General features: G+C 38.7%; 1 protein-coding gene across 2 annotated transcripts in view; it reads left to right on the top strand.

Annotated features, from left to right (window-relative positions):
* LOC116574727 (cytochrome P450 7B1) overlaps positions 1 to 24,734 on the top strand; it is a 164,966-nt gene that overhangs the window by 62,208 nt on the left and 78,024 nt on the right. Inside the window, exon 1 of one of the 2 annotated variants that reach the window (XM_032315479.1) lies at positions 13,926 to 14,192. The exons of the other annotated variant lie outside the window; for it this stretch is intronic. The gene's annotated coding sequence lies outside the window, so the exon portion shown is untranslated. Of the gene's footprint in view, positions 1 to 13,925; positions 14,193 to 24,734 lie in introns of those variants that run through there. 2 annotated transcript variants of the gene reach the window in all.

Genomic DNA, 24,734 nt, shown 5'->3' with positions numbered 1-24,734 from the left:
TTACCATTATAGAAATATATTTACACATGCTCTGAGTCATAGTAATAAAGGTATAACTTGAGGACACACACACACACACACACACACACCATTAGTTTGATAGAGAATTTGCCCTCTATCCCATTTACTCAGAAACAACTGACAAGTAAGACAAAAGACAGAGAGTTAGAAATAGAAATATCGAATTTATTCTTCTTCAAGCTGGTTGGAAAAATGAGGCTTGACGTGAGTAGCTACAAGGATTTGCTTAACTTTCTCTGTTTTGATTCTTCTTCCCAACCCATGTGATGGCCCACCTATGGAAATCATTGTGTCTTCAGAGCACACACACACTTTTACCAGGAGGATCACTGACCTCCTTGGTCTGGAGCTTATAGGGAAGAAGAAAAGAATCCCCCACTGCTTCTACTTTTCCAAGATTAGCTCCACCCATTGGAGTAACATGGATCAGTACCTGTCAGATCATTGTCACCCACAATTAAACAAGTTAGCACTCCTCCTTTGGCAAAGGAGGAGGTGACCACAGGATATTCAAGAGAGCAGTTGTGTTAAGTAGGGGAAATTCCTCCACCTAGCTACACAAAATTAGTGGAAGGGACATTGCTGTCTAATATACATACACATATACACACATTCACGAAACTCTTCAGGCTTTATTTGGAAGAAAAGTTTTTGGAAATATTTTTGACTAGGGTTTACTCTGTGTGCTGTGATTTTAATAACTAACAGTTTTAGTGTTGAATATTTAATAGATCAGAATGGATATATTATTATATACTTATATACATCCAAGAATGAAAAATACATTTAGGACATATTTTTAAAAATATTTGATTTTTAATAAAGCATTAATTCAGGAAAGTAACAAGTTAAACTTCAAGTCATTAAAATATTAAATATGGAAATTATGGTATTGTTTTAGAAATCCTAGTTTAGCTTATGATGATCAATAATCACAAAATACTTTAACTGTCCTAAGCTTTGCTTACACATCTTGGTTTTTACTTCTTCTTTTATTATCTTTCCTGGAAGCTCTTCATTTTTTAATTTATTATATGGCTTCTCTCCCGTTACCTTCTAGAACCTCTTCATTAGTTAGAATCAAATGTTTAAATAGAAGGAAATAGCACACAGTGGATAAAGCAACAAACCAAAATGTCTGGACTGCGTAGTAGTCCTGATATTGGCATTAAACTTTAAAAAATATTTTATTCATACCTTTGTGGTTTTTCACGGGAGACTTTGCTGCTTAAGGATTTCATATCCAACAAAGTAGTGATAAATAAGTTTTACAAAATACAGGAGTACCTGGGTGGCTCAGTCGGTTTCAGCATCTGACATTAATTTCTGCTCAGGTCACGATCTCAAGGTCCTAAGATGGAGCCCCACATGGGGCTCTGTGTTCAGAGGGGAGCCTCTCTCTTCCTCTCCCTCTGCTCTGCCCCCTCTCTAAAACAATGAATAAATAAATCTTTTAAAAATAGGTTTTATAAAATGCAAATCATAGTGGGATGTTGGCTGTTGTAAGTGGAGGAAGGATATCTTGTTGAGTAGGGTGAACTGGTAGCCACAATGGGGGCAAAGTAGAGAGAAAACGGTTCGTTGTGCCACCAAACCCAGTAAATTTAAGAGAGTAAAGCTAAGATTTCATTCAAATCTTTTATAATCCCATGTGAAATATATAGATTAGATAAAATTAACACTTAAGAATCAATACTGAGTGTAGATAAGATTTGTATTCTGTTGTCCAACATCTGCTACTTAATCCAAATGACTTGGTGTTGAGACAGACTAATGTACCCTCAGACAAGGAACAATTCCTTTGCCTCTTTCTGCCCATAACCGGTGCTCCCAGAGGCCATGGTATATACTTAGGTATTTCAAAAGAAACAGCAGTGAACCTGAGGGGATTTGAATTATATAATTGGCCCATCTGACCCCACCATAGTTCCCATCTCTGTCCCCTCGCCACCTCCTTGCCCATTCTATGACAGTGTATATCATTTCCAGATGTACTTTGGGAATGAATTAGGAAAAATGACTTCATTTCCTATGTGTATTTACCAATAAAATCTGCTTCAGAAGTTTTATGATTGGTCAGAATAGGGAGAATTTTACATTTGATTTGGAATTTTTGGGAAAAGAGAGGTTAGAGTCCAAGAAAATGGAAAAAAAAATTAATACAGTGTTAATATTCTGGTGAAATGGTTTACTTGTATAGCTTGGGGATAACTGACTCTATCCAGTAGAGCCCTGCCAACTTAGTGACTCTTCATTTCAAATGGCAGTGAATTCCATTCCCAGTGATGAGCTTTTGATAGCCAGTCATGTCTGCAACTGAATCTATTGAGTTTTTAAATAGCTGTAGTCTGATTGGGCTTGCGGGGTCTCTGTTCACTCAAAAGAGAGAGAGAGAGGTTACTCTTTGGTACCAAATAAACCTGCTTGGTTTACACTTTTGCCTAGAAAAGAACTTTTACCTGGAGATGACACTGGAAAGCTGATTGACTAGTTAGTTACCAGGGGAATGTGGCCTTGAATCAGAATAGATAATAGACTCTGGAATTTGGGAAATAATGTTGGCTTAGATATTCATTTTGTTGGCCTCTAGGGACCCTCAAAACTAAATGAAAATGAACTCCATTAAAGATGAAAGTATTATCTTCGTAGAACTCTCAGACTTTCATTTTCTCTCTTGCAGGCTTGTTTGGTACACACATATGTGGCAGAGCATATGCATTTTGAGTTATTCAGGTGTAGATTCTAAATGCATACTAATTTGTTATTGTTTAAAGCTGAATCATTCAGGGTTTCTAATACAAATTCTGATTCTGTGGGCTGCTGGATGGCATTAAGTAGATGAATTGCTCAATTCCATTTTTGATAGCAATTTAAATACCTTCTTTAAGAAAACATTTCTCGGATAACAATCTTTGTTCTCATTTCTAGAGGGCTTGCCATGTGCCAATGAGGCATTACTGTCACTGTCTACTTTAGAGATGCAATTCAAAGCGTAGGACACATGTATCGTGTGAATAGCTGAGACAGGTGCCACCCAGGTCTTCTTTGAAAGCCTACTTTTGGCAGTGATGCTGGACAGCCTCTCTTTCAAGCAGTATCATTGTTTATCAGGGTTATTTTAATATTTTTAATAGGGAATGAAATGGACCTAATTAAATCCAATTGATTAAGACTACTGGAGCTATTTTTTTTTAAGATTTTATTTATTTATTTGAGAGAGAGATAGAGAGAGTACAAGCAGGTGGAGAGGCAGAGCCAGAGAGAGAGGGGAGGAAGCAGGCTCCCCATGGAGCAGAGAGTCTAATGTGGGGCTCTATCCCAGGACCCTGGAGATCATGACCTGAGCCAAAGGCAGAGGCTTAACTACCTGAGCTACCCAGGGGCCTCTGGAGCTATTTTTTTTTTTTAATTAATTTTTTTTTTTTCATGGAGCACTGGGTGTGGTGCATAAACAATGAATCTTGGGACACTGAAAAAAAAAATAGAGCTGTTATTTTAGGGCAAAAACTTGTTTCCATTATCCTGAAGCAACCAAAAAAATTTCTCGTTGTAACTTGCTTATCAGAAACCAAGTAAGTGAAGGAAACTTTCATGTTTGATAAACTTTTGACAACTGTTTCTTTTCCATTAAAATTGGGATCCTGAAACCAAAGTTAGAAATATGAGAAGTTTGTACTTAAATGCTAACAATTTCTCAATTAGTAAATGGGAAGAGTAATTGTTTTAAGAATTAGCTTAAGCACATAAAGGGTCACCTAAATCAAATGTTTTTCCTTTCTACATACTTGTTATTAGCCCATTTTACTTGAGTCTCAGTCAATTTTACCAGGAACTCTAAACTTCAGCTTCACTTTTGCATTCTAAAATTTCCTTGAGTTAGAGTCCCATTTATAGATAAATAGGGTGTTCATTTGTTTCAAAGACAATTCTACTGAATGTATTTTCAGAGAATTGTCAACATAAGCTTGAAGTCTACAAGGATGTAATTAGAGAAGTTCTTAATACTGTTGTCTTTTTCTTAGCAAAGTATTTTCTAATAAATATTTAAGAAAAAGCAGTTCTTATGTAAATAAAAATTTAAGGTTGATTTTAGGCCTCCAGTGTTAACATAACCTGTTGGAGTTCAGAAGTCTTTTTTTTTTTTTTTTTTAATATCTTATTTATTGGGGGAAGGGAGCAGGATGCTAGGGAAGGGAAGAGAATGAACTAGAACCCCCTTCTGAGCAGGGAGTCTGACATGGGGCTCGATTCCAGGACCCTGGGATCATGACCTGAGCCAAAGGCAGACACTTAACCAACTGAGCCACCTGGGTGCCCCTGGAATGCAGAAGTCTTAAATGTACAACACAATGTTAAATGCTCCAAATACCAAATTGCCATGTTTCTGAATTTTATTGTTCTTGCTGAATCACTGTATTATCTTGATACTTTCTAGCATTTTCAGTATAATTATTAAAACAGTTATAGTGGCTCTAAAGGAATGTAATTGGAAAAGAAAGATGGCCTGTACTGGATGAAATTCTTAATTAATCTTTCACTGTTAAATTGTTCAAAATTAATCAAGTATATTGCCTATAAGAAGGCAACTACACTTTACATACCTCAGTATTATCATCACCAAGCCATATATTAAAAGTTAATTTCTGATTTAAAAGTGTACTTTAACTGCAGAACCATCAATCCTAAATAATTCCATTACCAAAAAAAATTATAACACCAAAGAACATGAGACACAGAGTAGTTTATGCTTATCGTTCTGAGATTTCTTTTTGGTGTGAGTTTTGCAACATCAAATTAGGATATACATTTTTATAAAATAACTAACTTGATTTGAAGAATACCATTCATTCATTCATTTCTTCAACACATATTCATTAGAGAAAGTGAGGTTTCGGGCATTGAGAATAATGACCATGAAATGCTATAGTAATTTCCTGGTATATAAGGAGAAAATAAACAACTTGAATTTTAATCACATTTGTAGATAAATATCCTTGGGGCTATTTGAGAAAATTATGGAAAGGTAGTCTTCCCCCCAACTTGTTTTTTGAATTATGAAGATTATACTCTTCACTGGTTCTCAATGCTTTTACCACCGTAATACACCAGGGTGACAAGCCATTCCCCGCCCCAGACACACACAGCACCTAGGACAGGGCTTCACAGCTAAAGGGAGGAAGTCACTTGTGTTTTGGGTAGAGCTGGAGATAAGTGAAAGAGTCCCTTGGCTGTCTGCCCCATTCCTAGTTTGAGAATCACTGCTACGTGTGAGCATTCTTAATTATTGAGCAGGCCAGGGGTGCCTGGGGGCTCAGTCAGTTAAGCATCGGACTCTTGGTTAGCTCAAGTTATGGTCTCAGGATTGTGAGATGGAGCCCCAAGTGGAGCCCCACATCCTTCATCCTCCGGAACTGCGGTCAGCAGGGAGTCTGCTTATTCCCCTCCCTCCCGTTTTACCCCTTTGGACCTCACTCTTTCCCTCTGCCCCACCTGCCACCCCTGCCCTGCACTTGCTCAGGTGCTCGGTCTCTCTCTCTCTCTCTCTCTCTCTCTCTCTGTCTTCTTTCTCAAATAAATAAATAAAATCATTTTAAAAGTTATTGAGCAGGCCACAGAGATAAATGCCCCAATAGATCCAATGCAAAGTCCTTATGGTCTTAATGCTGACAGTAGAAATAGGTAAGTTTAGTGATATTTTTCCCATGAAAGTCAACTATTTGTTGATTTTAATCCATTAACTTTACCAGATATTCTTGGGTCCCACACACATAATCAACATAAAATAAATACATTATTTGGTTGGATATTTTGTTAAGGTGTGATTGTAATCAGAGCCATTTTATGATAAACACGTAATAGATGCTCTTTAAAGCCAGAATAGCATGAAATACTAGATTTCATTACTGTATTTCAATACAAGAGTCAAGAGTCAAGTCGAAGGTGCTTTGATGCTAGAGTACTCTTGATCTTTTCCAAAGTGTCAACAGCTGCCACCGGCTGACAAAGACTGTAAGAAGCTATTTCAAAGAAGTAAGATGTAAAAAAAAAAAAAAAAGTGCTGTGTTATCAATGAAGTAGGGCAATACCTTTTCCTGAGAATTTTGTCTGTGTCTTGCCTTGCCTCTTCTTTAAAATAGCAGTGCTTCTCTGAGAATTAACATGTTATTTCCCTAACAACTTAGTATGAGTCAGTTTGTTTGATGGCTCTCGTTATTGACTAGGAATATAGAAGGAAAAATGCAGGGAACAAAAGGATAACATTGAAGAAAAGCCTGAGCTATTTCTCTGGTTTGCTTAATCTCCTGTCAGGATTTCACTTATTACCTACAATATTAATTTTAGAAAACTAAGAAACCAGCAAGCAAAAAGTTAAAGAATGAAGATGAGGTTCTTCTACAATTGTAGTCACTTGTGTGATTTTACATGTGACATTGGTTGATAATCAATTAAAATTCCTTTAAATGACTTCTTTTAAGAAGGCCGACTACTGTGTTATCAGTTCAAACTACCCCAGAGTTTCCAAGATACACATTCTTGCTATAAAAATAAGAAGACTAGATTAAAACAATCAAGCATGCCAATATGTTTTCCGAGTATTCATGTATTCTCTTCCCTTTCTGGATGACAGAGCTGTGGCTTTCTAACGCTTTGTCCTTAAGACAAGGGGTTTGTCCTGACGGCCTAGCAGCTACTCAGATTTTCCTGGTTTCCTTTGTATGGTCTTAAATATGATTTAGAGGTGTCATCAAATTGCATTTGCATTAAAGGAAAAAAAACAAACAAGCATGCAAGAGTTGGACAGTTTTATAAGAATAGTACAGTATCCCGGTGCAGAAGATTATTCTGTGCTTCTGTTACAGATTTGGGCAATTCATGCAAATCAAGATAATTTGTCTTAGAAATTAGAAGATATTTTTCTCCTTTAGAATAGGGGCTTTTATTTTGCTCCAAAATAGATTCTTACCTTACATGTTGGAACAGAATAGAAACATGTGAAAAGACAGAATTCCATATTGTCAAAAGAAATGGGAGACAAAGCCCCCAACCTTTTACTAAGCCCCTTTCAGCCCATCTCCAACATGGTGACATTGGTACAGACAGGGTTTGTCACCCATAAATTTACAGCTTATTCCCGTCTCTTCATAAATTGACTAATTTTTTTGAAAGAAAAAAAAATATAGGTGTATAAAATACCCAGTTACAGGTTGTGTTCTATTTAGCCCTTGATTGAAACGTATTGCTCCTCCGTATCTTTTAGCTATGAAAATTATAATATGGAACAGAGATTAGAATGAAATTATCATGGCTAGAAGGCATTTACTCAGTGGTGGCAGCCACATAAACCTGGGTCCTGAGAATGATGATAATACATTAGGTTCTGCATGCCCGATATTATTGCCGTACATTATGTATGTTTCATTTATACTATTTCGCACACACCAGCAACGCTGACAGATAGGTAATTACTCTCTGCGCCAATGAACAGTTATCAGCACCACCGCTGTTTATTGCTGGAATGAAGTGCGTTTGTCAGTCAAGGTCACTTGTTTGTGTGTCCTCTTTAATAGTTCCTTCACAGTTGTTGAACTTTGCACGCCGTTCCTATTGCGGGGTTCCTGGAGGCTACTTCATTGCATCATGCGTTTCTCATTGTTATCAAAGTCACTTGTATTTATCACTTTAATTGATAAACAACTAAGTTGCAGGAAGCAGAACTGAAGAAGTGGACGAGCATATTTTGCTAGTCAGCTGATCCCGCTAGGTATTCCGTAATGAATGCTCTGGAGAAGATGCTCTCAGCACGGACCCTCTTAGGTGGTGATACGGCGTTAGCTTGAGCTCGTGAGATTTCATTTCATAACGTTAACCTTAATTTCAGCCGCTGATGGGTACTGACACAATTTCATAACTACTACACACTTCACATTTGTACCCTCTTGAAGTATTTTTCTGTTGCTCATTTTTTGGGCTGAGCAGAGGTTGTTTTCATGTTCCGTATACTTATAGAATGGGCTAAATCCATTTGGTTTGACTTCAAACCAGTCGTGTTTATTTTTTAGATATGTGCCATTAAGCCTCCCCTTCCCATAAAAAATGTTATCAGTCTAATGCTGGTTATCATCATCGCGTTAAAGTCCCGGTCTTGTTCCAAAATGAACATTGTATGGTGCGTTTTTGTGAGTAAAAATAAATTCAGTGCCATTGTGTCTTATCCTATGCAGCCTGTAATTTCATCTGTTATAAAATAAGGAAAATGGTTGATCTTTTTATTTTTGTTTGTTAGCCACCGTGCTTTATTAGAAACTGGAATAACCTCTAGGATATAATAATTTATCCAGTCAAGATAACTGGAGCTATTTCCTTAAGCCTGTGATCAGCTTGAGTTTGCGTGTTGGGAGATTTATATTGCCGTTGCTTATTACCAAAGAAACAGTTAAAAAGGATTTATGGTAGTGCACATTATGTGTGTGTCTGGAATTTTTGTGTATTTAACTTCTTTCCTTTCCTTACCTCTGTTTTTCCTCCCTTAACATGATTGTCAAATAGAGAGAATATCTATACCTACTATTAAATGCAAATTTTATTCAGGCATTTAAGCAGAATCACATTCATTCATTAAACTAAATGATTCTTTTATTTGAAAAAATATATCAGCGCATGGTAATATCACACCCTGTTTACGAGGGACTCTAGTTCTCTGTCAGTGTAAAAGTTTGCTATTTCATTATTAAAGGATTAAACTATGGCAAAAGGTGCCTGGTGACCGTGAATGTTTTAGTTAATTTGATTATAGCCATAAAAAAAGAATTTAATTCCATAGCAGCCACTGGGTTGTACGCCTGGCAGTGTGGTTCCAATGCATCACGGTTCTGATCCTGTCCTGGGAGGGACTAAAAATTGCCATTTGGGCGAGGCGTGGAGGAAGAGATGAGCAATTCGGTTCACTCGTGAACCCAGGTTAACACCATGCCTCGACGTTTTCAAAACGCTTCCTTTTCTTAGTTCTTAGTTACCAGAGTGTTACAAAGAAAGGGTTTTGATCTCATGTAGATAGCATAGCATTAATTACCCTGACACTAATTAAACTGCATCAAACAAATACCACCGTGTTCCTCAGGGGGACAACAGAAGGCAGTTTAAAATAATTACTGGAGCTTCATGCATGTGTGAAGTTTTCATTACTCTTAGGACACAAGCAAAAGAGATTTGATAGCATTAAAATAGCCACCCTTTAGTGATTGCAACAACAACAAAAAAAGTGACTAAATTTTCCTTGGAGCATATTGATGTCTAAACACTAGTGGCTTCAATCCTTGAGAATGGTAACTTTTCCTTAAGAATTGCAAGTCTGTGAAGCAGGAACAGGTGTTCCAGTTCACATTCTGGTATGATTATGTATTAGCTTATGTTTGTCAGACCATTTCATTAACCACCCACTGCTATCACATATACATATACTTTGTTCTTTCTGAACCATGAAATGAAATGCATATATCTTCACTAATGCTTGCTATCAATGTAAATGAGAAAAAGAGGCTTATTACCAATCATGGCTGCTGTGAAGCCCACACCTCTGTACACTTACAGGTAATAAACATCTTTTCGTAAGTAGGACACAAGATATATTGAGTCCTGCCCGTAATAAGAAATGGTGATCTTGTCCTACTTTTGTATTAATGGATGGTATTTCCCATACATATTTAGAACACAATGCAATGGTACCGTTTCAAAGGAAGCTTCTTCTCTCAGTACTGGAAGTGGTCATTATTTTTTGAGATCTTTTGTCATCCTGGAGGTAAGCAAACCTTCCTGGTCACCAAGAATGGTTTTGGGGTTTTTTATTTTTTGGCAATTGGACAAGTGCATGGAGTCAGTGGCTACTATCAGAGAGATTGTAGATGATCCCTGAAAGGGAGCTATTAAGAAAGGCTGATGTGAAAATCCGCTAAATCCTGGCTCGATGAAGTAGTGTAAGTGAACGACAGTATCATGGACAGTTACGGTGGTTATAGAAGTTGCACGTTTGGTTCTTTCAGGCACGTGCGTGCCTGTGAGCGTGGGTGTGCATATGTGTGCATGCGTGTATCCCTGCACGTGTGCACATGCGTGTGTGCATGTGCATGTGCGTGTGTGTGTGTGTGTGTGTGTGTGTGTGTGTATGGTGGATTTTCCCTTCCTGTCTGCTCTGTATGTACACACACTGCATAGTCCATGGTCTTAACTGCACAAGGTCACTTATCCCGTTTGTTTCAGTGACATATGAGCAGTGGGAATCAAGCTGCCTGGGTTCTAACATCAGGTGCTAGCCACCCTCCCTAAAAGGTACTGGGAATTAAAACGAGAGAGTGGTCATTTCCAGATTGATGCGACTCATATTTCATTCAGTGAGTGACTCTTTGAATGTGATTATGGAGTGTTTCTCTGTATGCAGTACCGCATATTATAAGCCATTTATTTTTTACTTCCTCCTGGAAGCAATAATTTAAGGAAATTATGCATTATGAGGGTTTTCCAGTGATTTTTTAAAAATTAAAATAATACCAGATATTTTAGGAAACCTGTTTAAGAAAATAACACTGAATTAGTGTTTTATAATTGTCACACTAAGCAAAAAATGGATCAAAACTGATTGTAGAAGAATAAAATTTAATCCAGTTGTAGAAATTTGATGGGTCCAAAAAATATGCAAAAAATATACTTTTGTTCCTTTATAAGCCAGATGGTTTGTCCTATTTTAAGCCGATAGTATCTTCGTACATCTCTCTTGAATGTCATTGGTTTTAACTGGCAGACAGTGTCTACTATTAGAATTTTCCTTATTCCTGGATGATCTAAAGTATATTTTTGGAACATTTGGATGATCATACTGTACACCAAGAAATTTTTTTCATTACACTTAGCTCATACTCAAAAAAGTGTTTATATAATTAAAAAAAAACCTCTAAAAATGAACAGTTCTTCTGACATGATGTTGACAGAAGTCACTTTGATATAGTTTAGAGTCATGAATTTTCTATCTGTTCCATTTTTCCTGGGGCTCCATCAACTCAGACATCCTGATCTGTCATTTTCCAACTCTTTGTGAAGGCCTTGACAGATAGAGGTTTTGACAAGTGCTGGACATCAGCAGCAATGCAGAATAAGCAGTGTATATTTCTCCAGGTAAAGTGACAAAATGTCTAAAAGCGTCATAAGAACTGTGTAGTCTTCAATCATATCTAATATTGTAAAGTAAGCCTCTGTTTATGTTCTGTGTTTGAGCACTGGACAGTGGCTAAGATTTAAAATTATGTCGGAATCTAGGATCAGAGATCCCTTAGCTTACTCACCAGTGTTTACAGTAGTAAGAACACTTTAGTCACTAGAAAAATTCTTTACATTCCCTTTGAGTGAATGTTGGGAGTAATCACATAATGTGAAAGGAGCTGGGAAACGGTAACATGTCTATATGTATATATATATATATTTGGTGGCTGCTGCACTGATTTGAGTAATTCTGCTCAATTAAAAAATACTTTATCATCCTTCTCCTGAGTTGACAGTTCAGAGTTCAATTTAAGAGAACTTTCATCGAGCACTAATTAGAACTATTGACAGGGCATTGACTTTTTAGACATGTCGGCATCTTTCTTCATTATGTCCTCTATTAATGGCTATGTAATAAATGTAAACATTGTCCCACATATCGAGTATGTTGTTCTTTTCGTATAATTATTTTGTGTCCGCATTCGCTCAAGAAACAGCTGTTGAAAGTTGAGTGGGATGCAAAATGGCACAGCCTGGAGATGTTCTTGTTCACGCAGCTAACTCCTTTTTGATGTGATACCTACTGGCAGGGTTGTGTGGTGAATTCAACTTCTTTGACAGCCATCAGCACTACTGACCAGTGGTTTCAGGTTTTCTAGTGTTGGGAAAGAGTAAGAAAGGATTCCACAGTTTAGTATTTTTCCCCCTGCTGCTGGATCTAAAGCTTCTGCCAACAACCATCTAAATCAACACCATGCCAATGTGCTCTGCCGACCGAAGGTCACCCCAACATCTGGCCCCACTGTCTGCTGCTTTCAGGTTTGTCACTGGGCAGCATCTGCTTATGGATTCTTTCTCAACCTCTCTTTGATCTCTCTGACAGTAAAAAGAAGCTTCTATCACCCATCATGTGTGAGGATTTAGAAAAGAAAAAAAAATTCAAAAACATGGAACATTGGAAAACTGGTGGGATTTTATCGGTTTTTCAGCTGTCTTTATTTTTTAAGTTGGCCATTTTGTTTGACACGGACACATGGAGTGAGGTGATTCTACTCTTGGTTTTCAAAAATGCTGTCACAGTCAACAAGTCTAATATGTGAAAACATATTAGTTTTCTAGTCTAAACGAGCCCTGTTTTGTCCCTCTTGGTCAGCCTTTGAAGAGTAAAAAGTCAGTCGTGCAAGCTGGTTTTTGTTTTTGTATGCATTTGTTTTGTATTAAGTCTGAAGAATCAATGTTGATATCTATTGCCAGCTTTTCTGACATTTCTATCACTGGTAAAGATTTCACACATTTTTAAAATCCACCATCTTGGGATGTAGAGGACAGTTTGGGGAATTCTATGTAATCTGTGGATAAGCATTGGCAGATGTGGTCCCTATTCACCCATCTGAAAAGTGAAGCCCAACTGAGTGTCGTCCTCCAGGATAGGTAGCATGCTGTTCACGAAGGCGCGTATTCCTGGGCAAGGCACTAGAACATCTCTGTCCTCCTCTAGCTCAGTTCCTCTTTCAGTCCTTCAACCCTTCACCCTCTAGATGGGCTCTTCTGGAAATCTTCAGATCTCCCATCTGGAGTTCAAGTTCAGCAAATATGTAATGAATGTTTACTCTGCATCTGGCGCTATCCTAGGTGCTGGGCCCAAGGAAGCAGACAAGACAGACACACTCCTTATTCTTTCATAGTCCACAGTTTGAATTGATAAGGAGGTCTTAGCATTTTCAAGACATGAAAAATGTTAGTGATTCAAAATGTGTTTGGCCTTCCCCAAGGATTGAAAATGCATTACTGTATTTTTAGGTCAATATAATTATGAGCGTTCACAGCTATAGCTATGACAAGACTTTAATTCTCATCCAGATCAAACTCCAAAACTTTCAGAAGGCGTTATAATGCATTCTTCTGCTCCTAACAGAGAATCTGCCACTCAGTACACATTTGTGGAGATAATGGATGATTTTCTTCTATTTTCATTCATTCTTCCAAAAGATAGGTGATTTCCTTCTGTTTCTTTCAGGAAACTAAAGCAATAAGTAACCCCCTCCCCCCCTTTTTGTTCTGTGTGATGTCATGTTGGGTAACTAAAACAAGAATTTGTTTTTATAGCATTTACCACAATTTTCAAAGCACTTTTACTAATTTGGCCTCATTTTTTCTTCACAAAAATCACAGAAATTTATAAGAAACTCATAGTTAAGTTTCAAGTCCATGGTAACTAGGAAAGCATTAGAACTAGGAATCTGCATGTATTATTGTTATTATTAATTAGTAATTTCTCATTTCCATTGCATAAAAGGAATTCCCTAGGAGTTTGTTCTGTCAGCCAACAAATGCTTCTGAATGTCCTCAAATAATCCATACAATGTAAAAAGATATGTAGCATGTCTAAAGGTATGAGCCTTTTTCATGTAGGAATCATTCTAAATACAGTATAGTCACAAGTGTGTGCTAAGATGCAAGCTTAAGGGAAGAATGCAACTTGGGGACTATTTCTCCTCAGTCATCTTAGTCCAAAAGAGCCTGAGAGAGAGTCAGGGTAGTCAGATTCTCGCTTTCTCTTCTCCTAACCAAGTCAGGGACCTAGCACAAGTGATTTGAACTTTCTGGTTCTCTTGTTTGGTTTTTTTGGTTTTTTGGTTTGTTTTTCATCTGTAAAACAAGGTTTCAGGATTAGATGGAAAAAATGATTTATATCCTTTTTTTTTTTTTACTTTGCAGATTATAGAATTACCACATGTGTTGTCTCCTTTATCCAGAACTTGTAGTTGTAACATTTTAAAGAATCTGTCATTTCACCTTAAAGGATATATGTTTATTATGTTAGATAAAGCCTCATCACAGGCATCAGATTATAATGATTCTATTTAATGACCTGATACCTGCTGTGGATATAATCTGTCTGTGGAAATACAGTCACCTAAATGGTAAGCACTAGTATTGGTAAAGAATAATCATGGTCCTATTAATAAACTTAATGAGTCTTCTTTGTTCTGAACATTTAATATTACAAATTGAGAAAATAAATTTCTGTCTAATCAATTATAAGAATTGTAACTAAATATATACCATGTACACTTTAATTTAAGAATAAAATCTGCATTTTGCACTTTCTTTATGTATAATTACCTCATGTGAAGTACTCTAAAAAGAAATTGTACTTCAAAGAAAATTATTTCTTTTTGAAAACAGCCAAATGACAAAAGATGACCCTTTTTTGTTAACAAACCTGTGAATTTATATATATATATAAAACTTTGGCCACTAGAGGGAGTCCGCATTGTCACGAAGCCCAAGAAACCTGGTTAACAGGAAACCCGGCTGTTTTAGAGTGTTGATAACACATCCATTGTCTGCCCACAAAATTATATGCATACAAAATATCATAGCAGTCCGACTTAATTTTATTGGGTCCCTTTTCTAACCTCCCCCCAAAAAGGAATTTTCCATCATATTTTATTTCGTTATTTTAAAAAGGTACAACTTTCAAAACGTGGTGATTTAAAATGCTTCTTCCAAATGACAGATTTAATCTGAAAGATGAGGATTAAAAAGCACATATTCATGGTAACCCGATCACTCATTTTCTTAAGTTAGTTTGAGTACTGGGGAAAGAAGTAATCCGGAAATGAAAATCTACCCTTCCTCCCTCAGGTCCGGACAGCATAGGCAGCAGCTGTGCTGGCTTTTTTCATCCTGACCTGCTGATATACATCACCCCTAACCTGCAGGGACTTCCTTCTAGGGTGAGAGGGTAATTGTGTCTCATGTCCGGTCAGTCTTTAGCCCCTCTTCTGAGACCACCAAACAAGTGGCTTCATGTGTGTATTTTCTCGGAGCCAGTTTATAAATGAGGAACTGAACGGAAACCACCTGCTCGGTTCACCTCAGCTACCTAAGAGGAGAGGGAGGGCGGGACAGCCGTTGCTTTTCCAGTGTGGCCAGTTTTAGTCAGCAGCACATCACGGAAGCGTTCTAGATTTTAAAGGTTCAGGTTTCCAACAGGGCCCTTTGGGTTTATGCTCAAATATCGTACCTTATACATGACTGACGTGTCATTTGATCCATTTCTGGTTTGTTTGCTTCCCATTACCCTGGTATACAGAAGTTATTCAAAGATCACACCATAAGGGAGAATCGAAAATGTAGGCGGTCATTACAGACATAGAGTCTGTTAATTTATGTTCTCAGAGTGAGATATAGGTATCCTTCATCTCTAAGAAATCATATATTCCTCCCACATGAAACCTGACTCAGGAGGCCTGGTGGGGTCGGCTAGCACCCTGCGTCTGTCTATGTGTGGTCTACGGTGATAGACCAGTTCTTTTATTCCTTTTCCAATTTGTTGTGGATCAATACTTCTGGAAAATACAATAAAAATAAATGACTAGAAAAGTGAAATAAAAAGCATTTGAGATACTACCTTCTTTTTATGATTATATTCAACAGACATAAAACTGCTCTGTGAAATTGCTGTAAGAGTTTCTGAATCCTTGCTCTCCTCTGTGTCTGATGGTGGACAGCATGTGGTGGCAGTGGGCACGGGTGGGCTCCATGGGAGTCGCGGTGGCTCGGTGGTTTTCATACTTGTCACTGCAGCTCCACACCTGCCTGCCCATCCATTCAGGAATCAGGCACTGCCTCTCCAACTGCTGCAGAACGGGAACAGAACTCTCTTTCCCTCCCTCCGCTGGGGCAAGGGAGGAGCCGGGAAGGTCTCGCTTCTGAGCCCAGCCAGCCGAATGCAGGGTGGGGGTAAATAGAGAGGGAATCTGTGTGAAAAATTAAAAAGAAGGGTTGATGGCAGTGCCAACTTAATGAAAATAAGGTTTCAAATGTTTGACCCTGAGCATATAATTAAAAGTTTGTTGCAGATGATATTTTCTAATCACCTCACACTACAAAAGGTTCAAAATTAAATTATTTTTGTCTTATGAATTTGGTCCAGGAATGAAGCAATTAAAGGGGGTCTTCATGTTCATGAAATATTCAATAGGTAAAGAATCTGGACAGCTTAGTAAAATAATAGACTGAACACATTGCCTTATTTTTCTCTTTCTTTTTAGTTGCCCTTTTGAAATGGAGCTGATGGTAATTTTGTCTCCCAAGCCTCAATGCATATTGAGGATAGATTAACTAAACAAACACACTGGTCTGGGAATCAAGAGACCCAGTTATCATCTTGTCACTACTTACTGGCCATCTGGCCTGCACCAGATCACTTTAGACCTCAGTTTTCTCTTCTTAAGACGGGGAGACTATTACTTCGCTGTCTTGTGCACAGGATTACTAGGAAAACCAGGCTAATTAGTTAGTGGGCTTTGGAAATCATCAGGCATGTTATACACACCTGTATGTGTGCATATATGTGTATGTATACATGTATGTATATGCATGTGACAATACTCTTCATTTTTCTTAATCAACCATTTGTTTTCTTGAAAACTCTTGTATATAGCTAAAGTTTATTTTTAACCCATTCCATGTATATTTTATGGTCTGTTCTCATCCTACCCAGGTCTTCCCATGACTTTAAGCGTAAACTTTTTTTTTAATTTTTGTTTTAAAAGGGAAGGGAAGGGGCACCTGGGTGGCTCAGTGGGTTAAAGCCTCTGCCTTCAGCTCAGGTCATGATGCCAGGCTTCTGGGATTGAGTCCCGCATCGGGCCCTCTGCTCAGCAGGGAGCCTGTTTCCCCCTTCTCTCTGCCTGCCTCTCTGCCTACTTATGATCTCTCTCTCTCTGCCAAGTAAATAAACAAAAATGTTTAAAAAAATAAAAGATAAGGGAAAGAATCATGTAAATATTATCTCCAAGATTAGAGTCTCACTTGACCCGTGATGCTAAGCATTGCCGTGGTACTGAGCTTCCTGGACTGGATGAAAGGGTGTCTTGCGCACGTGCGTGTGCGCGCGCGCGCACACACACACACACACACGCACAAAACCCCAAGCCCTTGACACTCAGCTTTCTCTGGGCAGCCATAATCAGGCCTTGGATTTCCACATGATAATACTTTATCACCCTTGTTATGCTTCACAAATGGTCATAATGGGGCTTCCTTTGGGAGAACAGTGATTGCCAATGAGAACACAAACAAGATCATTGCCCTGAGAGCAAAGAAGCAGGTGGTCTCAAGGCCATGATGCTTGGCCGAACCTAGTCCTAACGAGCCTCTTTGACCCCTGCAGAGACAGGTCTGAACAATCTAAATCTGAACATGAATTCTGGGGCACCTGGGTGGCTCAGTCATTAAGCATCTGCCTTCAGCTCGGGTCATAATGCTAGGGTCCTGGGACCAAGCCCCACATTGGGCTTCCTGCACAGCGAGAATCCTGCTTTTCCCTCTCTCACTCCCCTTGCTTCTGTTCCCTCTCTCACTGTGTCACTCTCTGTCAAATAAATAAATAAAATCTTTAACAATAAAACAAACATGAAGTTCTGGGAATGGAAAATAGAAAAGTACTTTTTCACGCTAGTAAACTGGAAGGGTCTACGTTAGCCTCTAGAACAGTTACTTATGACCCAAGAACAGATTGGAAGAATATGGAACTTCATCCATCCGTCTATTCAAATATCTGCTGAACACCTGTCATGAACCAGGGCAGTGTCTGGTGCCGGATAGACAGAGGCAATGAAAAAATAATCTGGGTCCTGCTCCTGAAAAACACAGATTTTTGTAATATCAGATGTGGCAATGGCAAACAAGGAGACTTGTTTTCCTTTTCTGCTTTGAAGGTGTATGCAGTGTGATAAAGTCAGACAAAGTTGCAAGAGACCAGCTTGAGTTTATTTTCACCCTTACACAATTACAGCTGTGATTTGCTTGGGCCACTGATCCAGTTTTATTCTCTCTGTTCAGTCCACTAAAACATTTTGCAAAATGTCTTTGCCCAATTTCTATTGTTTATAAGGCTGAGCTAGCAATGTCAAGGGAAGCAGTTGACAGGCCTGAATGAGGTCCTGGCCCTCTCCAGGATGGGGGTCTCTGTTTTGTAGTCTAAAGGCCTGACTTTGTCAGTAATCAAGGATTAATCATCCTCTTGTGGGTTGATGTACACTTACCATGTAACAAGAGACATGAGCAAATGAGAATTGCCCATTTGTTAATTTACAATTGGGATGGACCGTTTCTGAGACACAAATGCTTGTATATTATAATCAGGACAACTCCTCACTGATATCCCGGTACTGAAGGTCTCATTGGTCTTCCAGAGGCTGCTTACTGAAAATGGAATCAGAAACAATGGCAGATAGTCTTGGGGCTATTTGGGACAAACACCCCCTGTCAGTGTGTTGTGTATTCATTTCCACAGTTCTTTCTCTTTACTTCATCTGTAAATTCATTTTTTGATCATGTTTTGCCTACAGAGGACACTTGGTTAATGCTGGCTGATTGCAATCCTTTGAGAATCTAGAATCTAGAAATCTGCACTCTGTATTTTCCAGGATAAACACATTTAAGTTATGTTAAAAAGCACAGCCCTTTGGGTGTTCCCAGTAACTCTTTGACAAGCCAGGTCAGTACTAAGAGTCATGAGTGGAGAAGGCACCGTGCTCTATGAGGGATGAGGCAAGAGCCTTGCTCAGGCTCCTCCCCTTAGCGCTAGAGTGGCCTAGCTCCTCAGCAGGTCGGGGAGGTTAGACTGGGTGAACAGTAGGGACCTGTAATGTTCCAATGATCCCAGGCTGCTGGTGCTAGACACAGACTTGTTAGCTCCTCAGGCTACAGTGAAGTGGAAAGTACTTTGGCTGCCATTGCTATTTTGTTGAATGGACACCTACACCTACTACGTCTCAGGCACTTGGGAGTCAGTGGTGAACAAAGACAATACTATTGCATGAAGACTTGACAATGACTCTGGAGGTGATCCATGTCCCACCTCTAACCCTCATGATCACCCCATCCCCGTTGCCCTCACAACCGTATGTTTGTATTGGTGCCTGCTTATACATGTGTTGGATACGCGTGCCAGTGGGATTCCTGTTTTCCTGGCAGTCTGTATCCTTCGACAGTGGACAGGGGTTAAAACAGGGAGAGTTGGATATCCATTTGCTTTCTCTTGTCTTTTATTTCAGAGCTTTTGAGAGAGCTGATGAGCCATTTTCTGCTGTGGTCACTAAGCCAACTTAATTTCACTAGACTTGATTACCTATTTAATGGTTGAATTTGTGTTGATAAATGAGGACATTTATAGTTTTTGGTAAAGAATACAATTTTGATAAATGTTTATGTCAATTTAGGCATTTTGAAGCTGTTTAGAAGCTGTGAATATTGATGTAGGATGTTTAAATTATACTTAAGCTATTTATATGACTTCTCTCACTTTCATTGTTAAACTGCCCCCCACCCCCAGCCCTAAGCAGCATTTACCCCAGGAGCTGCTGTATCCCAAAGCACTGAATTGTTATAAAACCAGCAGGGGGGATAGAGTGCTGAATTCTGGGCACTGTGACACACGTGCAATCCCTTCATACCATGAGTATTCGGTTCCATTTCTTACTGGAAGGCATAAAACTAATTGCTATGTGCATTTTTAAACCAGAAAAATGTCCTGGCAGAAAATGAATGCCTGGGGATATTTGTATCCACATCCCACAGCGGAGTGAGCAGGAGAAGTAGTTCCAGTGAAGGGAGAAGCATAAGTCTGCCTTGAAAAATCTCTTCAATTTCCAAAATTTATTTTACATATTCTACTTCAAATAGAATAAGTTTCAAATATTTCTTCAACCACAGCTCAACAGATATATGTTATTGAAAATGCATGTTATCCCTTCAAACTTGAGAATGAATAATACATAAATTTTCTGTGTCTGTGTGTGTGTGTTTAACCAGCATTTTCTAAGCAGAAAAGGGGGTTGCAGGTTTCAAGGATCATAGAGCTACTTTCTTCAGTGTAGACTTACAAATAAGGGTAGCTCTCTATGCCTGAAAATGTACAACATCTGGGTTTGCTCATCAGTTTTTTATTTTAAAGATTTTATTTATTTATTTGACAGACAGAGATCACAAGTAGGAAGAGAAGCAGGCAGAGAGAGAGGAGGAAGCCGACTCCCTGCTGAGCAGAGAGCCCGATATGGGGCTCGATATAGGGCTTGATCCCAGGCCTCTGGGATCATGACCCGAGCCGAAGGCAGAGGCTTTAACCCAGCGAGCCACCCAGGTGTCCCATGCTCATCAGTTTTTAAATAGAACGTTTTATCATAAATATGGAAATGTGAATAGTTGGTTTTATTTTAAAGATTGTGTAGTGTTGGGATATTCTTTTCAGATTAGAAAAAAAAGAGTATTATATCAAGATGTACATCTCCTTATTTATAAGGGGAAATATAGTAGGAGGTACACAGCTGCAATTTATTTGAGGCATTTTCCAAGAGTGGAGATGCCAGTTGAAACTCAGAATCAAATAACTTTTTGCTAGATTATTAGCCAGTGAGGGGTTGTGTATAATCAATACAGACAATGGGCATTTTAACATTCATTAGTTTGATTAATAAATAATAGTGCAGAAGAGGAAATGTATTATTGTTTTCATGATTTGGGGGATAATAATATCTCTAGATGTGTGTCTATAGATGTCAGCATATAAGGTAGGTCCTCCCGGTTTCTGCCAATAAATTAGTGGCTCTGTGTGTGGGTGCACTGTGAGAAAATTCAATTGTTAATATACCCCTTCTCCTTTTTAAGGAAATCCTAGATGTAACATAGAATTTACCATTGGGGGGGTGCCTGGGTGGCTCAGTGGGTTAAAGTGTCTGCCCTCGGCTCAGGTCATGATCCCAGGGTCCTGGGATCGAGCCCCGCATCGGGCTCTCTGCTCGGCAGGGAGCCTGCTTCCTCCTCTCTCTCTGTCTGCCTCTCTGCTTACTTGTGATCTCTGTCAAATAAATAAATAAAGATAAAAATAAACTTAAAAAAAAAGAATTTACTATTTGGTTATGGGTATTTTGAATTTATATTAAGTTTTTACTTCATTATTTAAATATCAGGCTTTGGTAGGACATTGTAAATATAACTTCTGTTTTAAAGTTTCATGTTCATATATATCTTAGAGAATTTATCTCAAAAAGTATGCATTATATATTGAAGTAAATAAGAACATCTTTAAAGGTTAAAAAGAGTAAACAGCTAGTTTATAAAACCAGTTAAACACTAGGAAAGAAATGAAAGACTGCTAAACTTAATGAAAAACATCTTAAGACTTTATTTTTATATCAAAAAGTGTTTAAGTCCCAGTGTCTAGAAACACAGAAGCCCAGGAACTTGTACTTCCGTGAAAATTGAACTCATGAAAGCTTCCTGGGAGAGGTGCCTTTCAAAATGAAGTGTAAGCTCCTCGTAGGTATGTCTGTCTTTCATTCAGTGTGTCCTTTTCTCATTCAGTGTATCCTCTACGATTTTCAATGTCTAGCCCGTAGTCCGTGTGTATTACCTATCTATTGATAGGTGAATTTTTAAAAAGTTGGGGGAGGAAAGAAAGAAGAAAGAAGGGGCCAGGGAAATGGGAAGGCTTCACAGAAAGTGTTTTAAATGGCTTTGACCTATTCTCTGTAGCTAGTCCCCCACTCCCCCGCCCCAGTCTCTAAAGCTTTGCTAGGGGGAGATGACGGAGACAGAGGGGCTGCCACGGAAGTGTCACAGGCACCATGATCCAACTTGAATTTGGGGTTTCGTGTACAGACATCTGTCTTATCACCCATGGCTCTCACAGAGTCAGGAACTAGGTTTTATGCTGATGACAGGAGCAGACAGCAGAGGGAACAGTGGTTGAGTATTACTCTTGGGTACTAAATGTATTTGCCTGAAGTGTGATACGGGATGAGAGAACTCTGCACACCCGGGAGATGGCTGGGGAGGGAAACATGACTGGCACGGTGTTACCTATGGTCCTTGAACAGCGTGTCCTGTCTCCCTTCCCAGCACCTGAAGCAATTGTTAAGCCAAATGCCTCACCCTGAAGAGAGTCTTCCAGATAAGCTGAGGTAAATCCACTGGAGTGCGAGAAATATTTTATCTAGAGAAAAGACCTCTAATGAACGAGTGAGGCTTTTATTATTTATTACTCCTTTCACAATGTTCGAAGCTGGTGGAGTTATTTTCCCAGCTGTACCAAGTAACACATACATGGAAAATGCTTAGAGAAACTTTGAATTATCCAAGGAGTAATTTTTGAAAGAGGTTTACATTTCTTTTTTTTTTTTTAATTTATATTCTTGAGCATCTGTTGTATGCCACATACTTTCAGATGTTATTGAGTTTAGGTGGGGTTTTTTGCATTTATTTATTTTCTGGATTGAGATATAATTGACACTGTAAAATTCACCTTATAAAAATGTACAATTAATCATCTTTAGTATATCAACGAGGCTATACAACCATCACCACCATCTAATTCTGGAACATTTTCGTTAGCCCCCCAAAATACCCCATTAGCAGTCGTTCCCCGTTTCTCCCCCTCCTCATGCCTAGGTAATCAGTAACCTATTTTCTAGCTCTATGGGCTTGCCTGTTCTGGATATTTCATATCAGTTGAATCATACAACACGTGACCTTTTGTGTCTGGCCTCTTTCACTGAGCAGAATGTTTTCAGGGTCCATCCGTGTTGTAGCGTGTCCTGAACTTCATTCCTTTTTATGGCTGAATAATATTCCGTCATGTAGCCATGTACCACACTTGTTTGTGCGAATGGATATTTAGATTTTGTCCACTTTTTGGTGATCAGGAATAATGTTGATATGAACATTTGTGTACAGGTTTTTGAATGGGTGTATATTTTCCTTTCTCTTGTGTACCTAGGAGTAGAATTGCCAGTCCATATGATCGTTCTGTGTTTAACTTTGCATGGACTGTTTCTCTCAGTGGCTGTACCATTTTACAACTGTCAAGGTGTATGTGAAGAGGCATCTCACCGTGGTTTTGACTTTTCTCTGTTGCCAGAGATATCAGGCGTTTTTTCATGTGCTGATTGGTGGTTTGTATATCCTCAGAGATGGGAAAATGGAGAGGAGTAGTTTTGTTTAGTATTATTATGCATTTCTGAATGACTCAGGAAACAAAAATTAAGGCAGACTATTTTTTTTTAAGATTTTATTTATCTATTTGACAGACAGAGATCACAAGTAGGCAGAGAGGCAGGTAGAGAGAGAGGGGGAAGCAGGCTCCCTGCTGAGCAGAGAGCCTGATGTGGGGCTCAATCCCAGGATGCTGGGATCATGACCTGAGCCGAAGGCAGAGACTTAACCCACTGAGCCACCCAGGTGCCCCAGACTTTCATTCTCTTCATCATCGAACATTTATTGATCACCTTCTGTGTACCCACTGGCAATTGCCTGGTAAGATGGTGTTCATACGTACTTTTGAATGAAATCATCTCTGGACTCAGAAGAAATTTTTGAGTGCTAATTATGAGACCACATATTTTTATTTTTATTTTTTTAAGATTTTATTTGTAAGTAATTTCTACACCCACCGTGATGCTCAAGCTTACGACCCCAAGATTAAGAGTTGCACGCTCTTCTGACTAAGCCAGCCAGGTGCCCCAAGTTTACATATTTTTAAAAGTAAATCTCTTTATTATGTCTGATTTCTATAATAATTTATATTTTTGCATTATTTCTGCTGCTTAGAAAATCTATTAATTTAATTAACAAGTCTGTATACAGTGATTAGTGTTTATATTAGACATTGTTGTTAGCATGTTAAAAATATCAACTCATTTACTCCTCACTACAACCAACAGTAAATATTACTATCATCCCCATTTTACAGATGAAGAGGCTGAGGCAAAAAGAGATCAGGTAACTTGCTCAACATTACACAGCTAGTAAGGCAGTGTGGCTCTGGAGCTATACTCTGCTGTCCCTCTTAGGCTACATGGTCTCACTCATGTGGTATTTGGGATGAGGAATATATAGCCCAATCATGAATTTATTTAACAAATATTTGTTGAATACCTATCCTCTGCCAGCCACATTTTAGGCACTGGGGAAGCACCAGTGAAGAATTTGAACAGAGCTCCTGTCCTTAAGGAGAGACTCTTCCAGCCCACAAGATAGACCATATCCTATAACCAGAAAGACCTATGAGGTGGGTTTTTTGTTTGTTTGTTTGTTTGTTTTTAAGTAACGCAAGGTAAGGGGAAGAGAGAGTGATGGGATGGTAGGAGGTGTAGTTAGGTAAAGAGTCAGGGGAAGCTTTTCTGAGTAAGTGGCATTTCAACAGCAAAGGGAATGAAGTGAACCACAAAGATGTCTAGAAGAGGAATAGCATTCCAGACTGAAGAAACTAGAATTGTAGAGGTCCTGAGATCAGAGCTTCATTGGCAAGCTCCAGGAACAGAAAGGAAGGTGTTTTTAAGTCATCTCTAGAATTGATACTTGGAGGATAGGCTGTTGTGCGGGCAAGCATTAGAGCAGGGACAGGCTTTTTGCAATCGTCCAGGGAAGGGGTGATGCTGGTCTAGACTAGG

The sequence above is a fragment of the Mustela erminea genome, chromosome 16 (assembly GCF_009829155.1).
Source record: "Mustela erminea isolate mMusErm1 chromosome 16, mMusErm1.Pri, whole genome shotgun sequence".
Taxonomy (NCBI): domain Eukaryota; kingdom Metazoa; phylum Chordata; class Mammalia; order Carnivora; family Mustelidae; genus Mustela; species Mustela erminea.
This window is presented reverse-complemented; position numbering and strand designations above follow the sequence as displayed.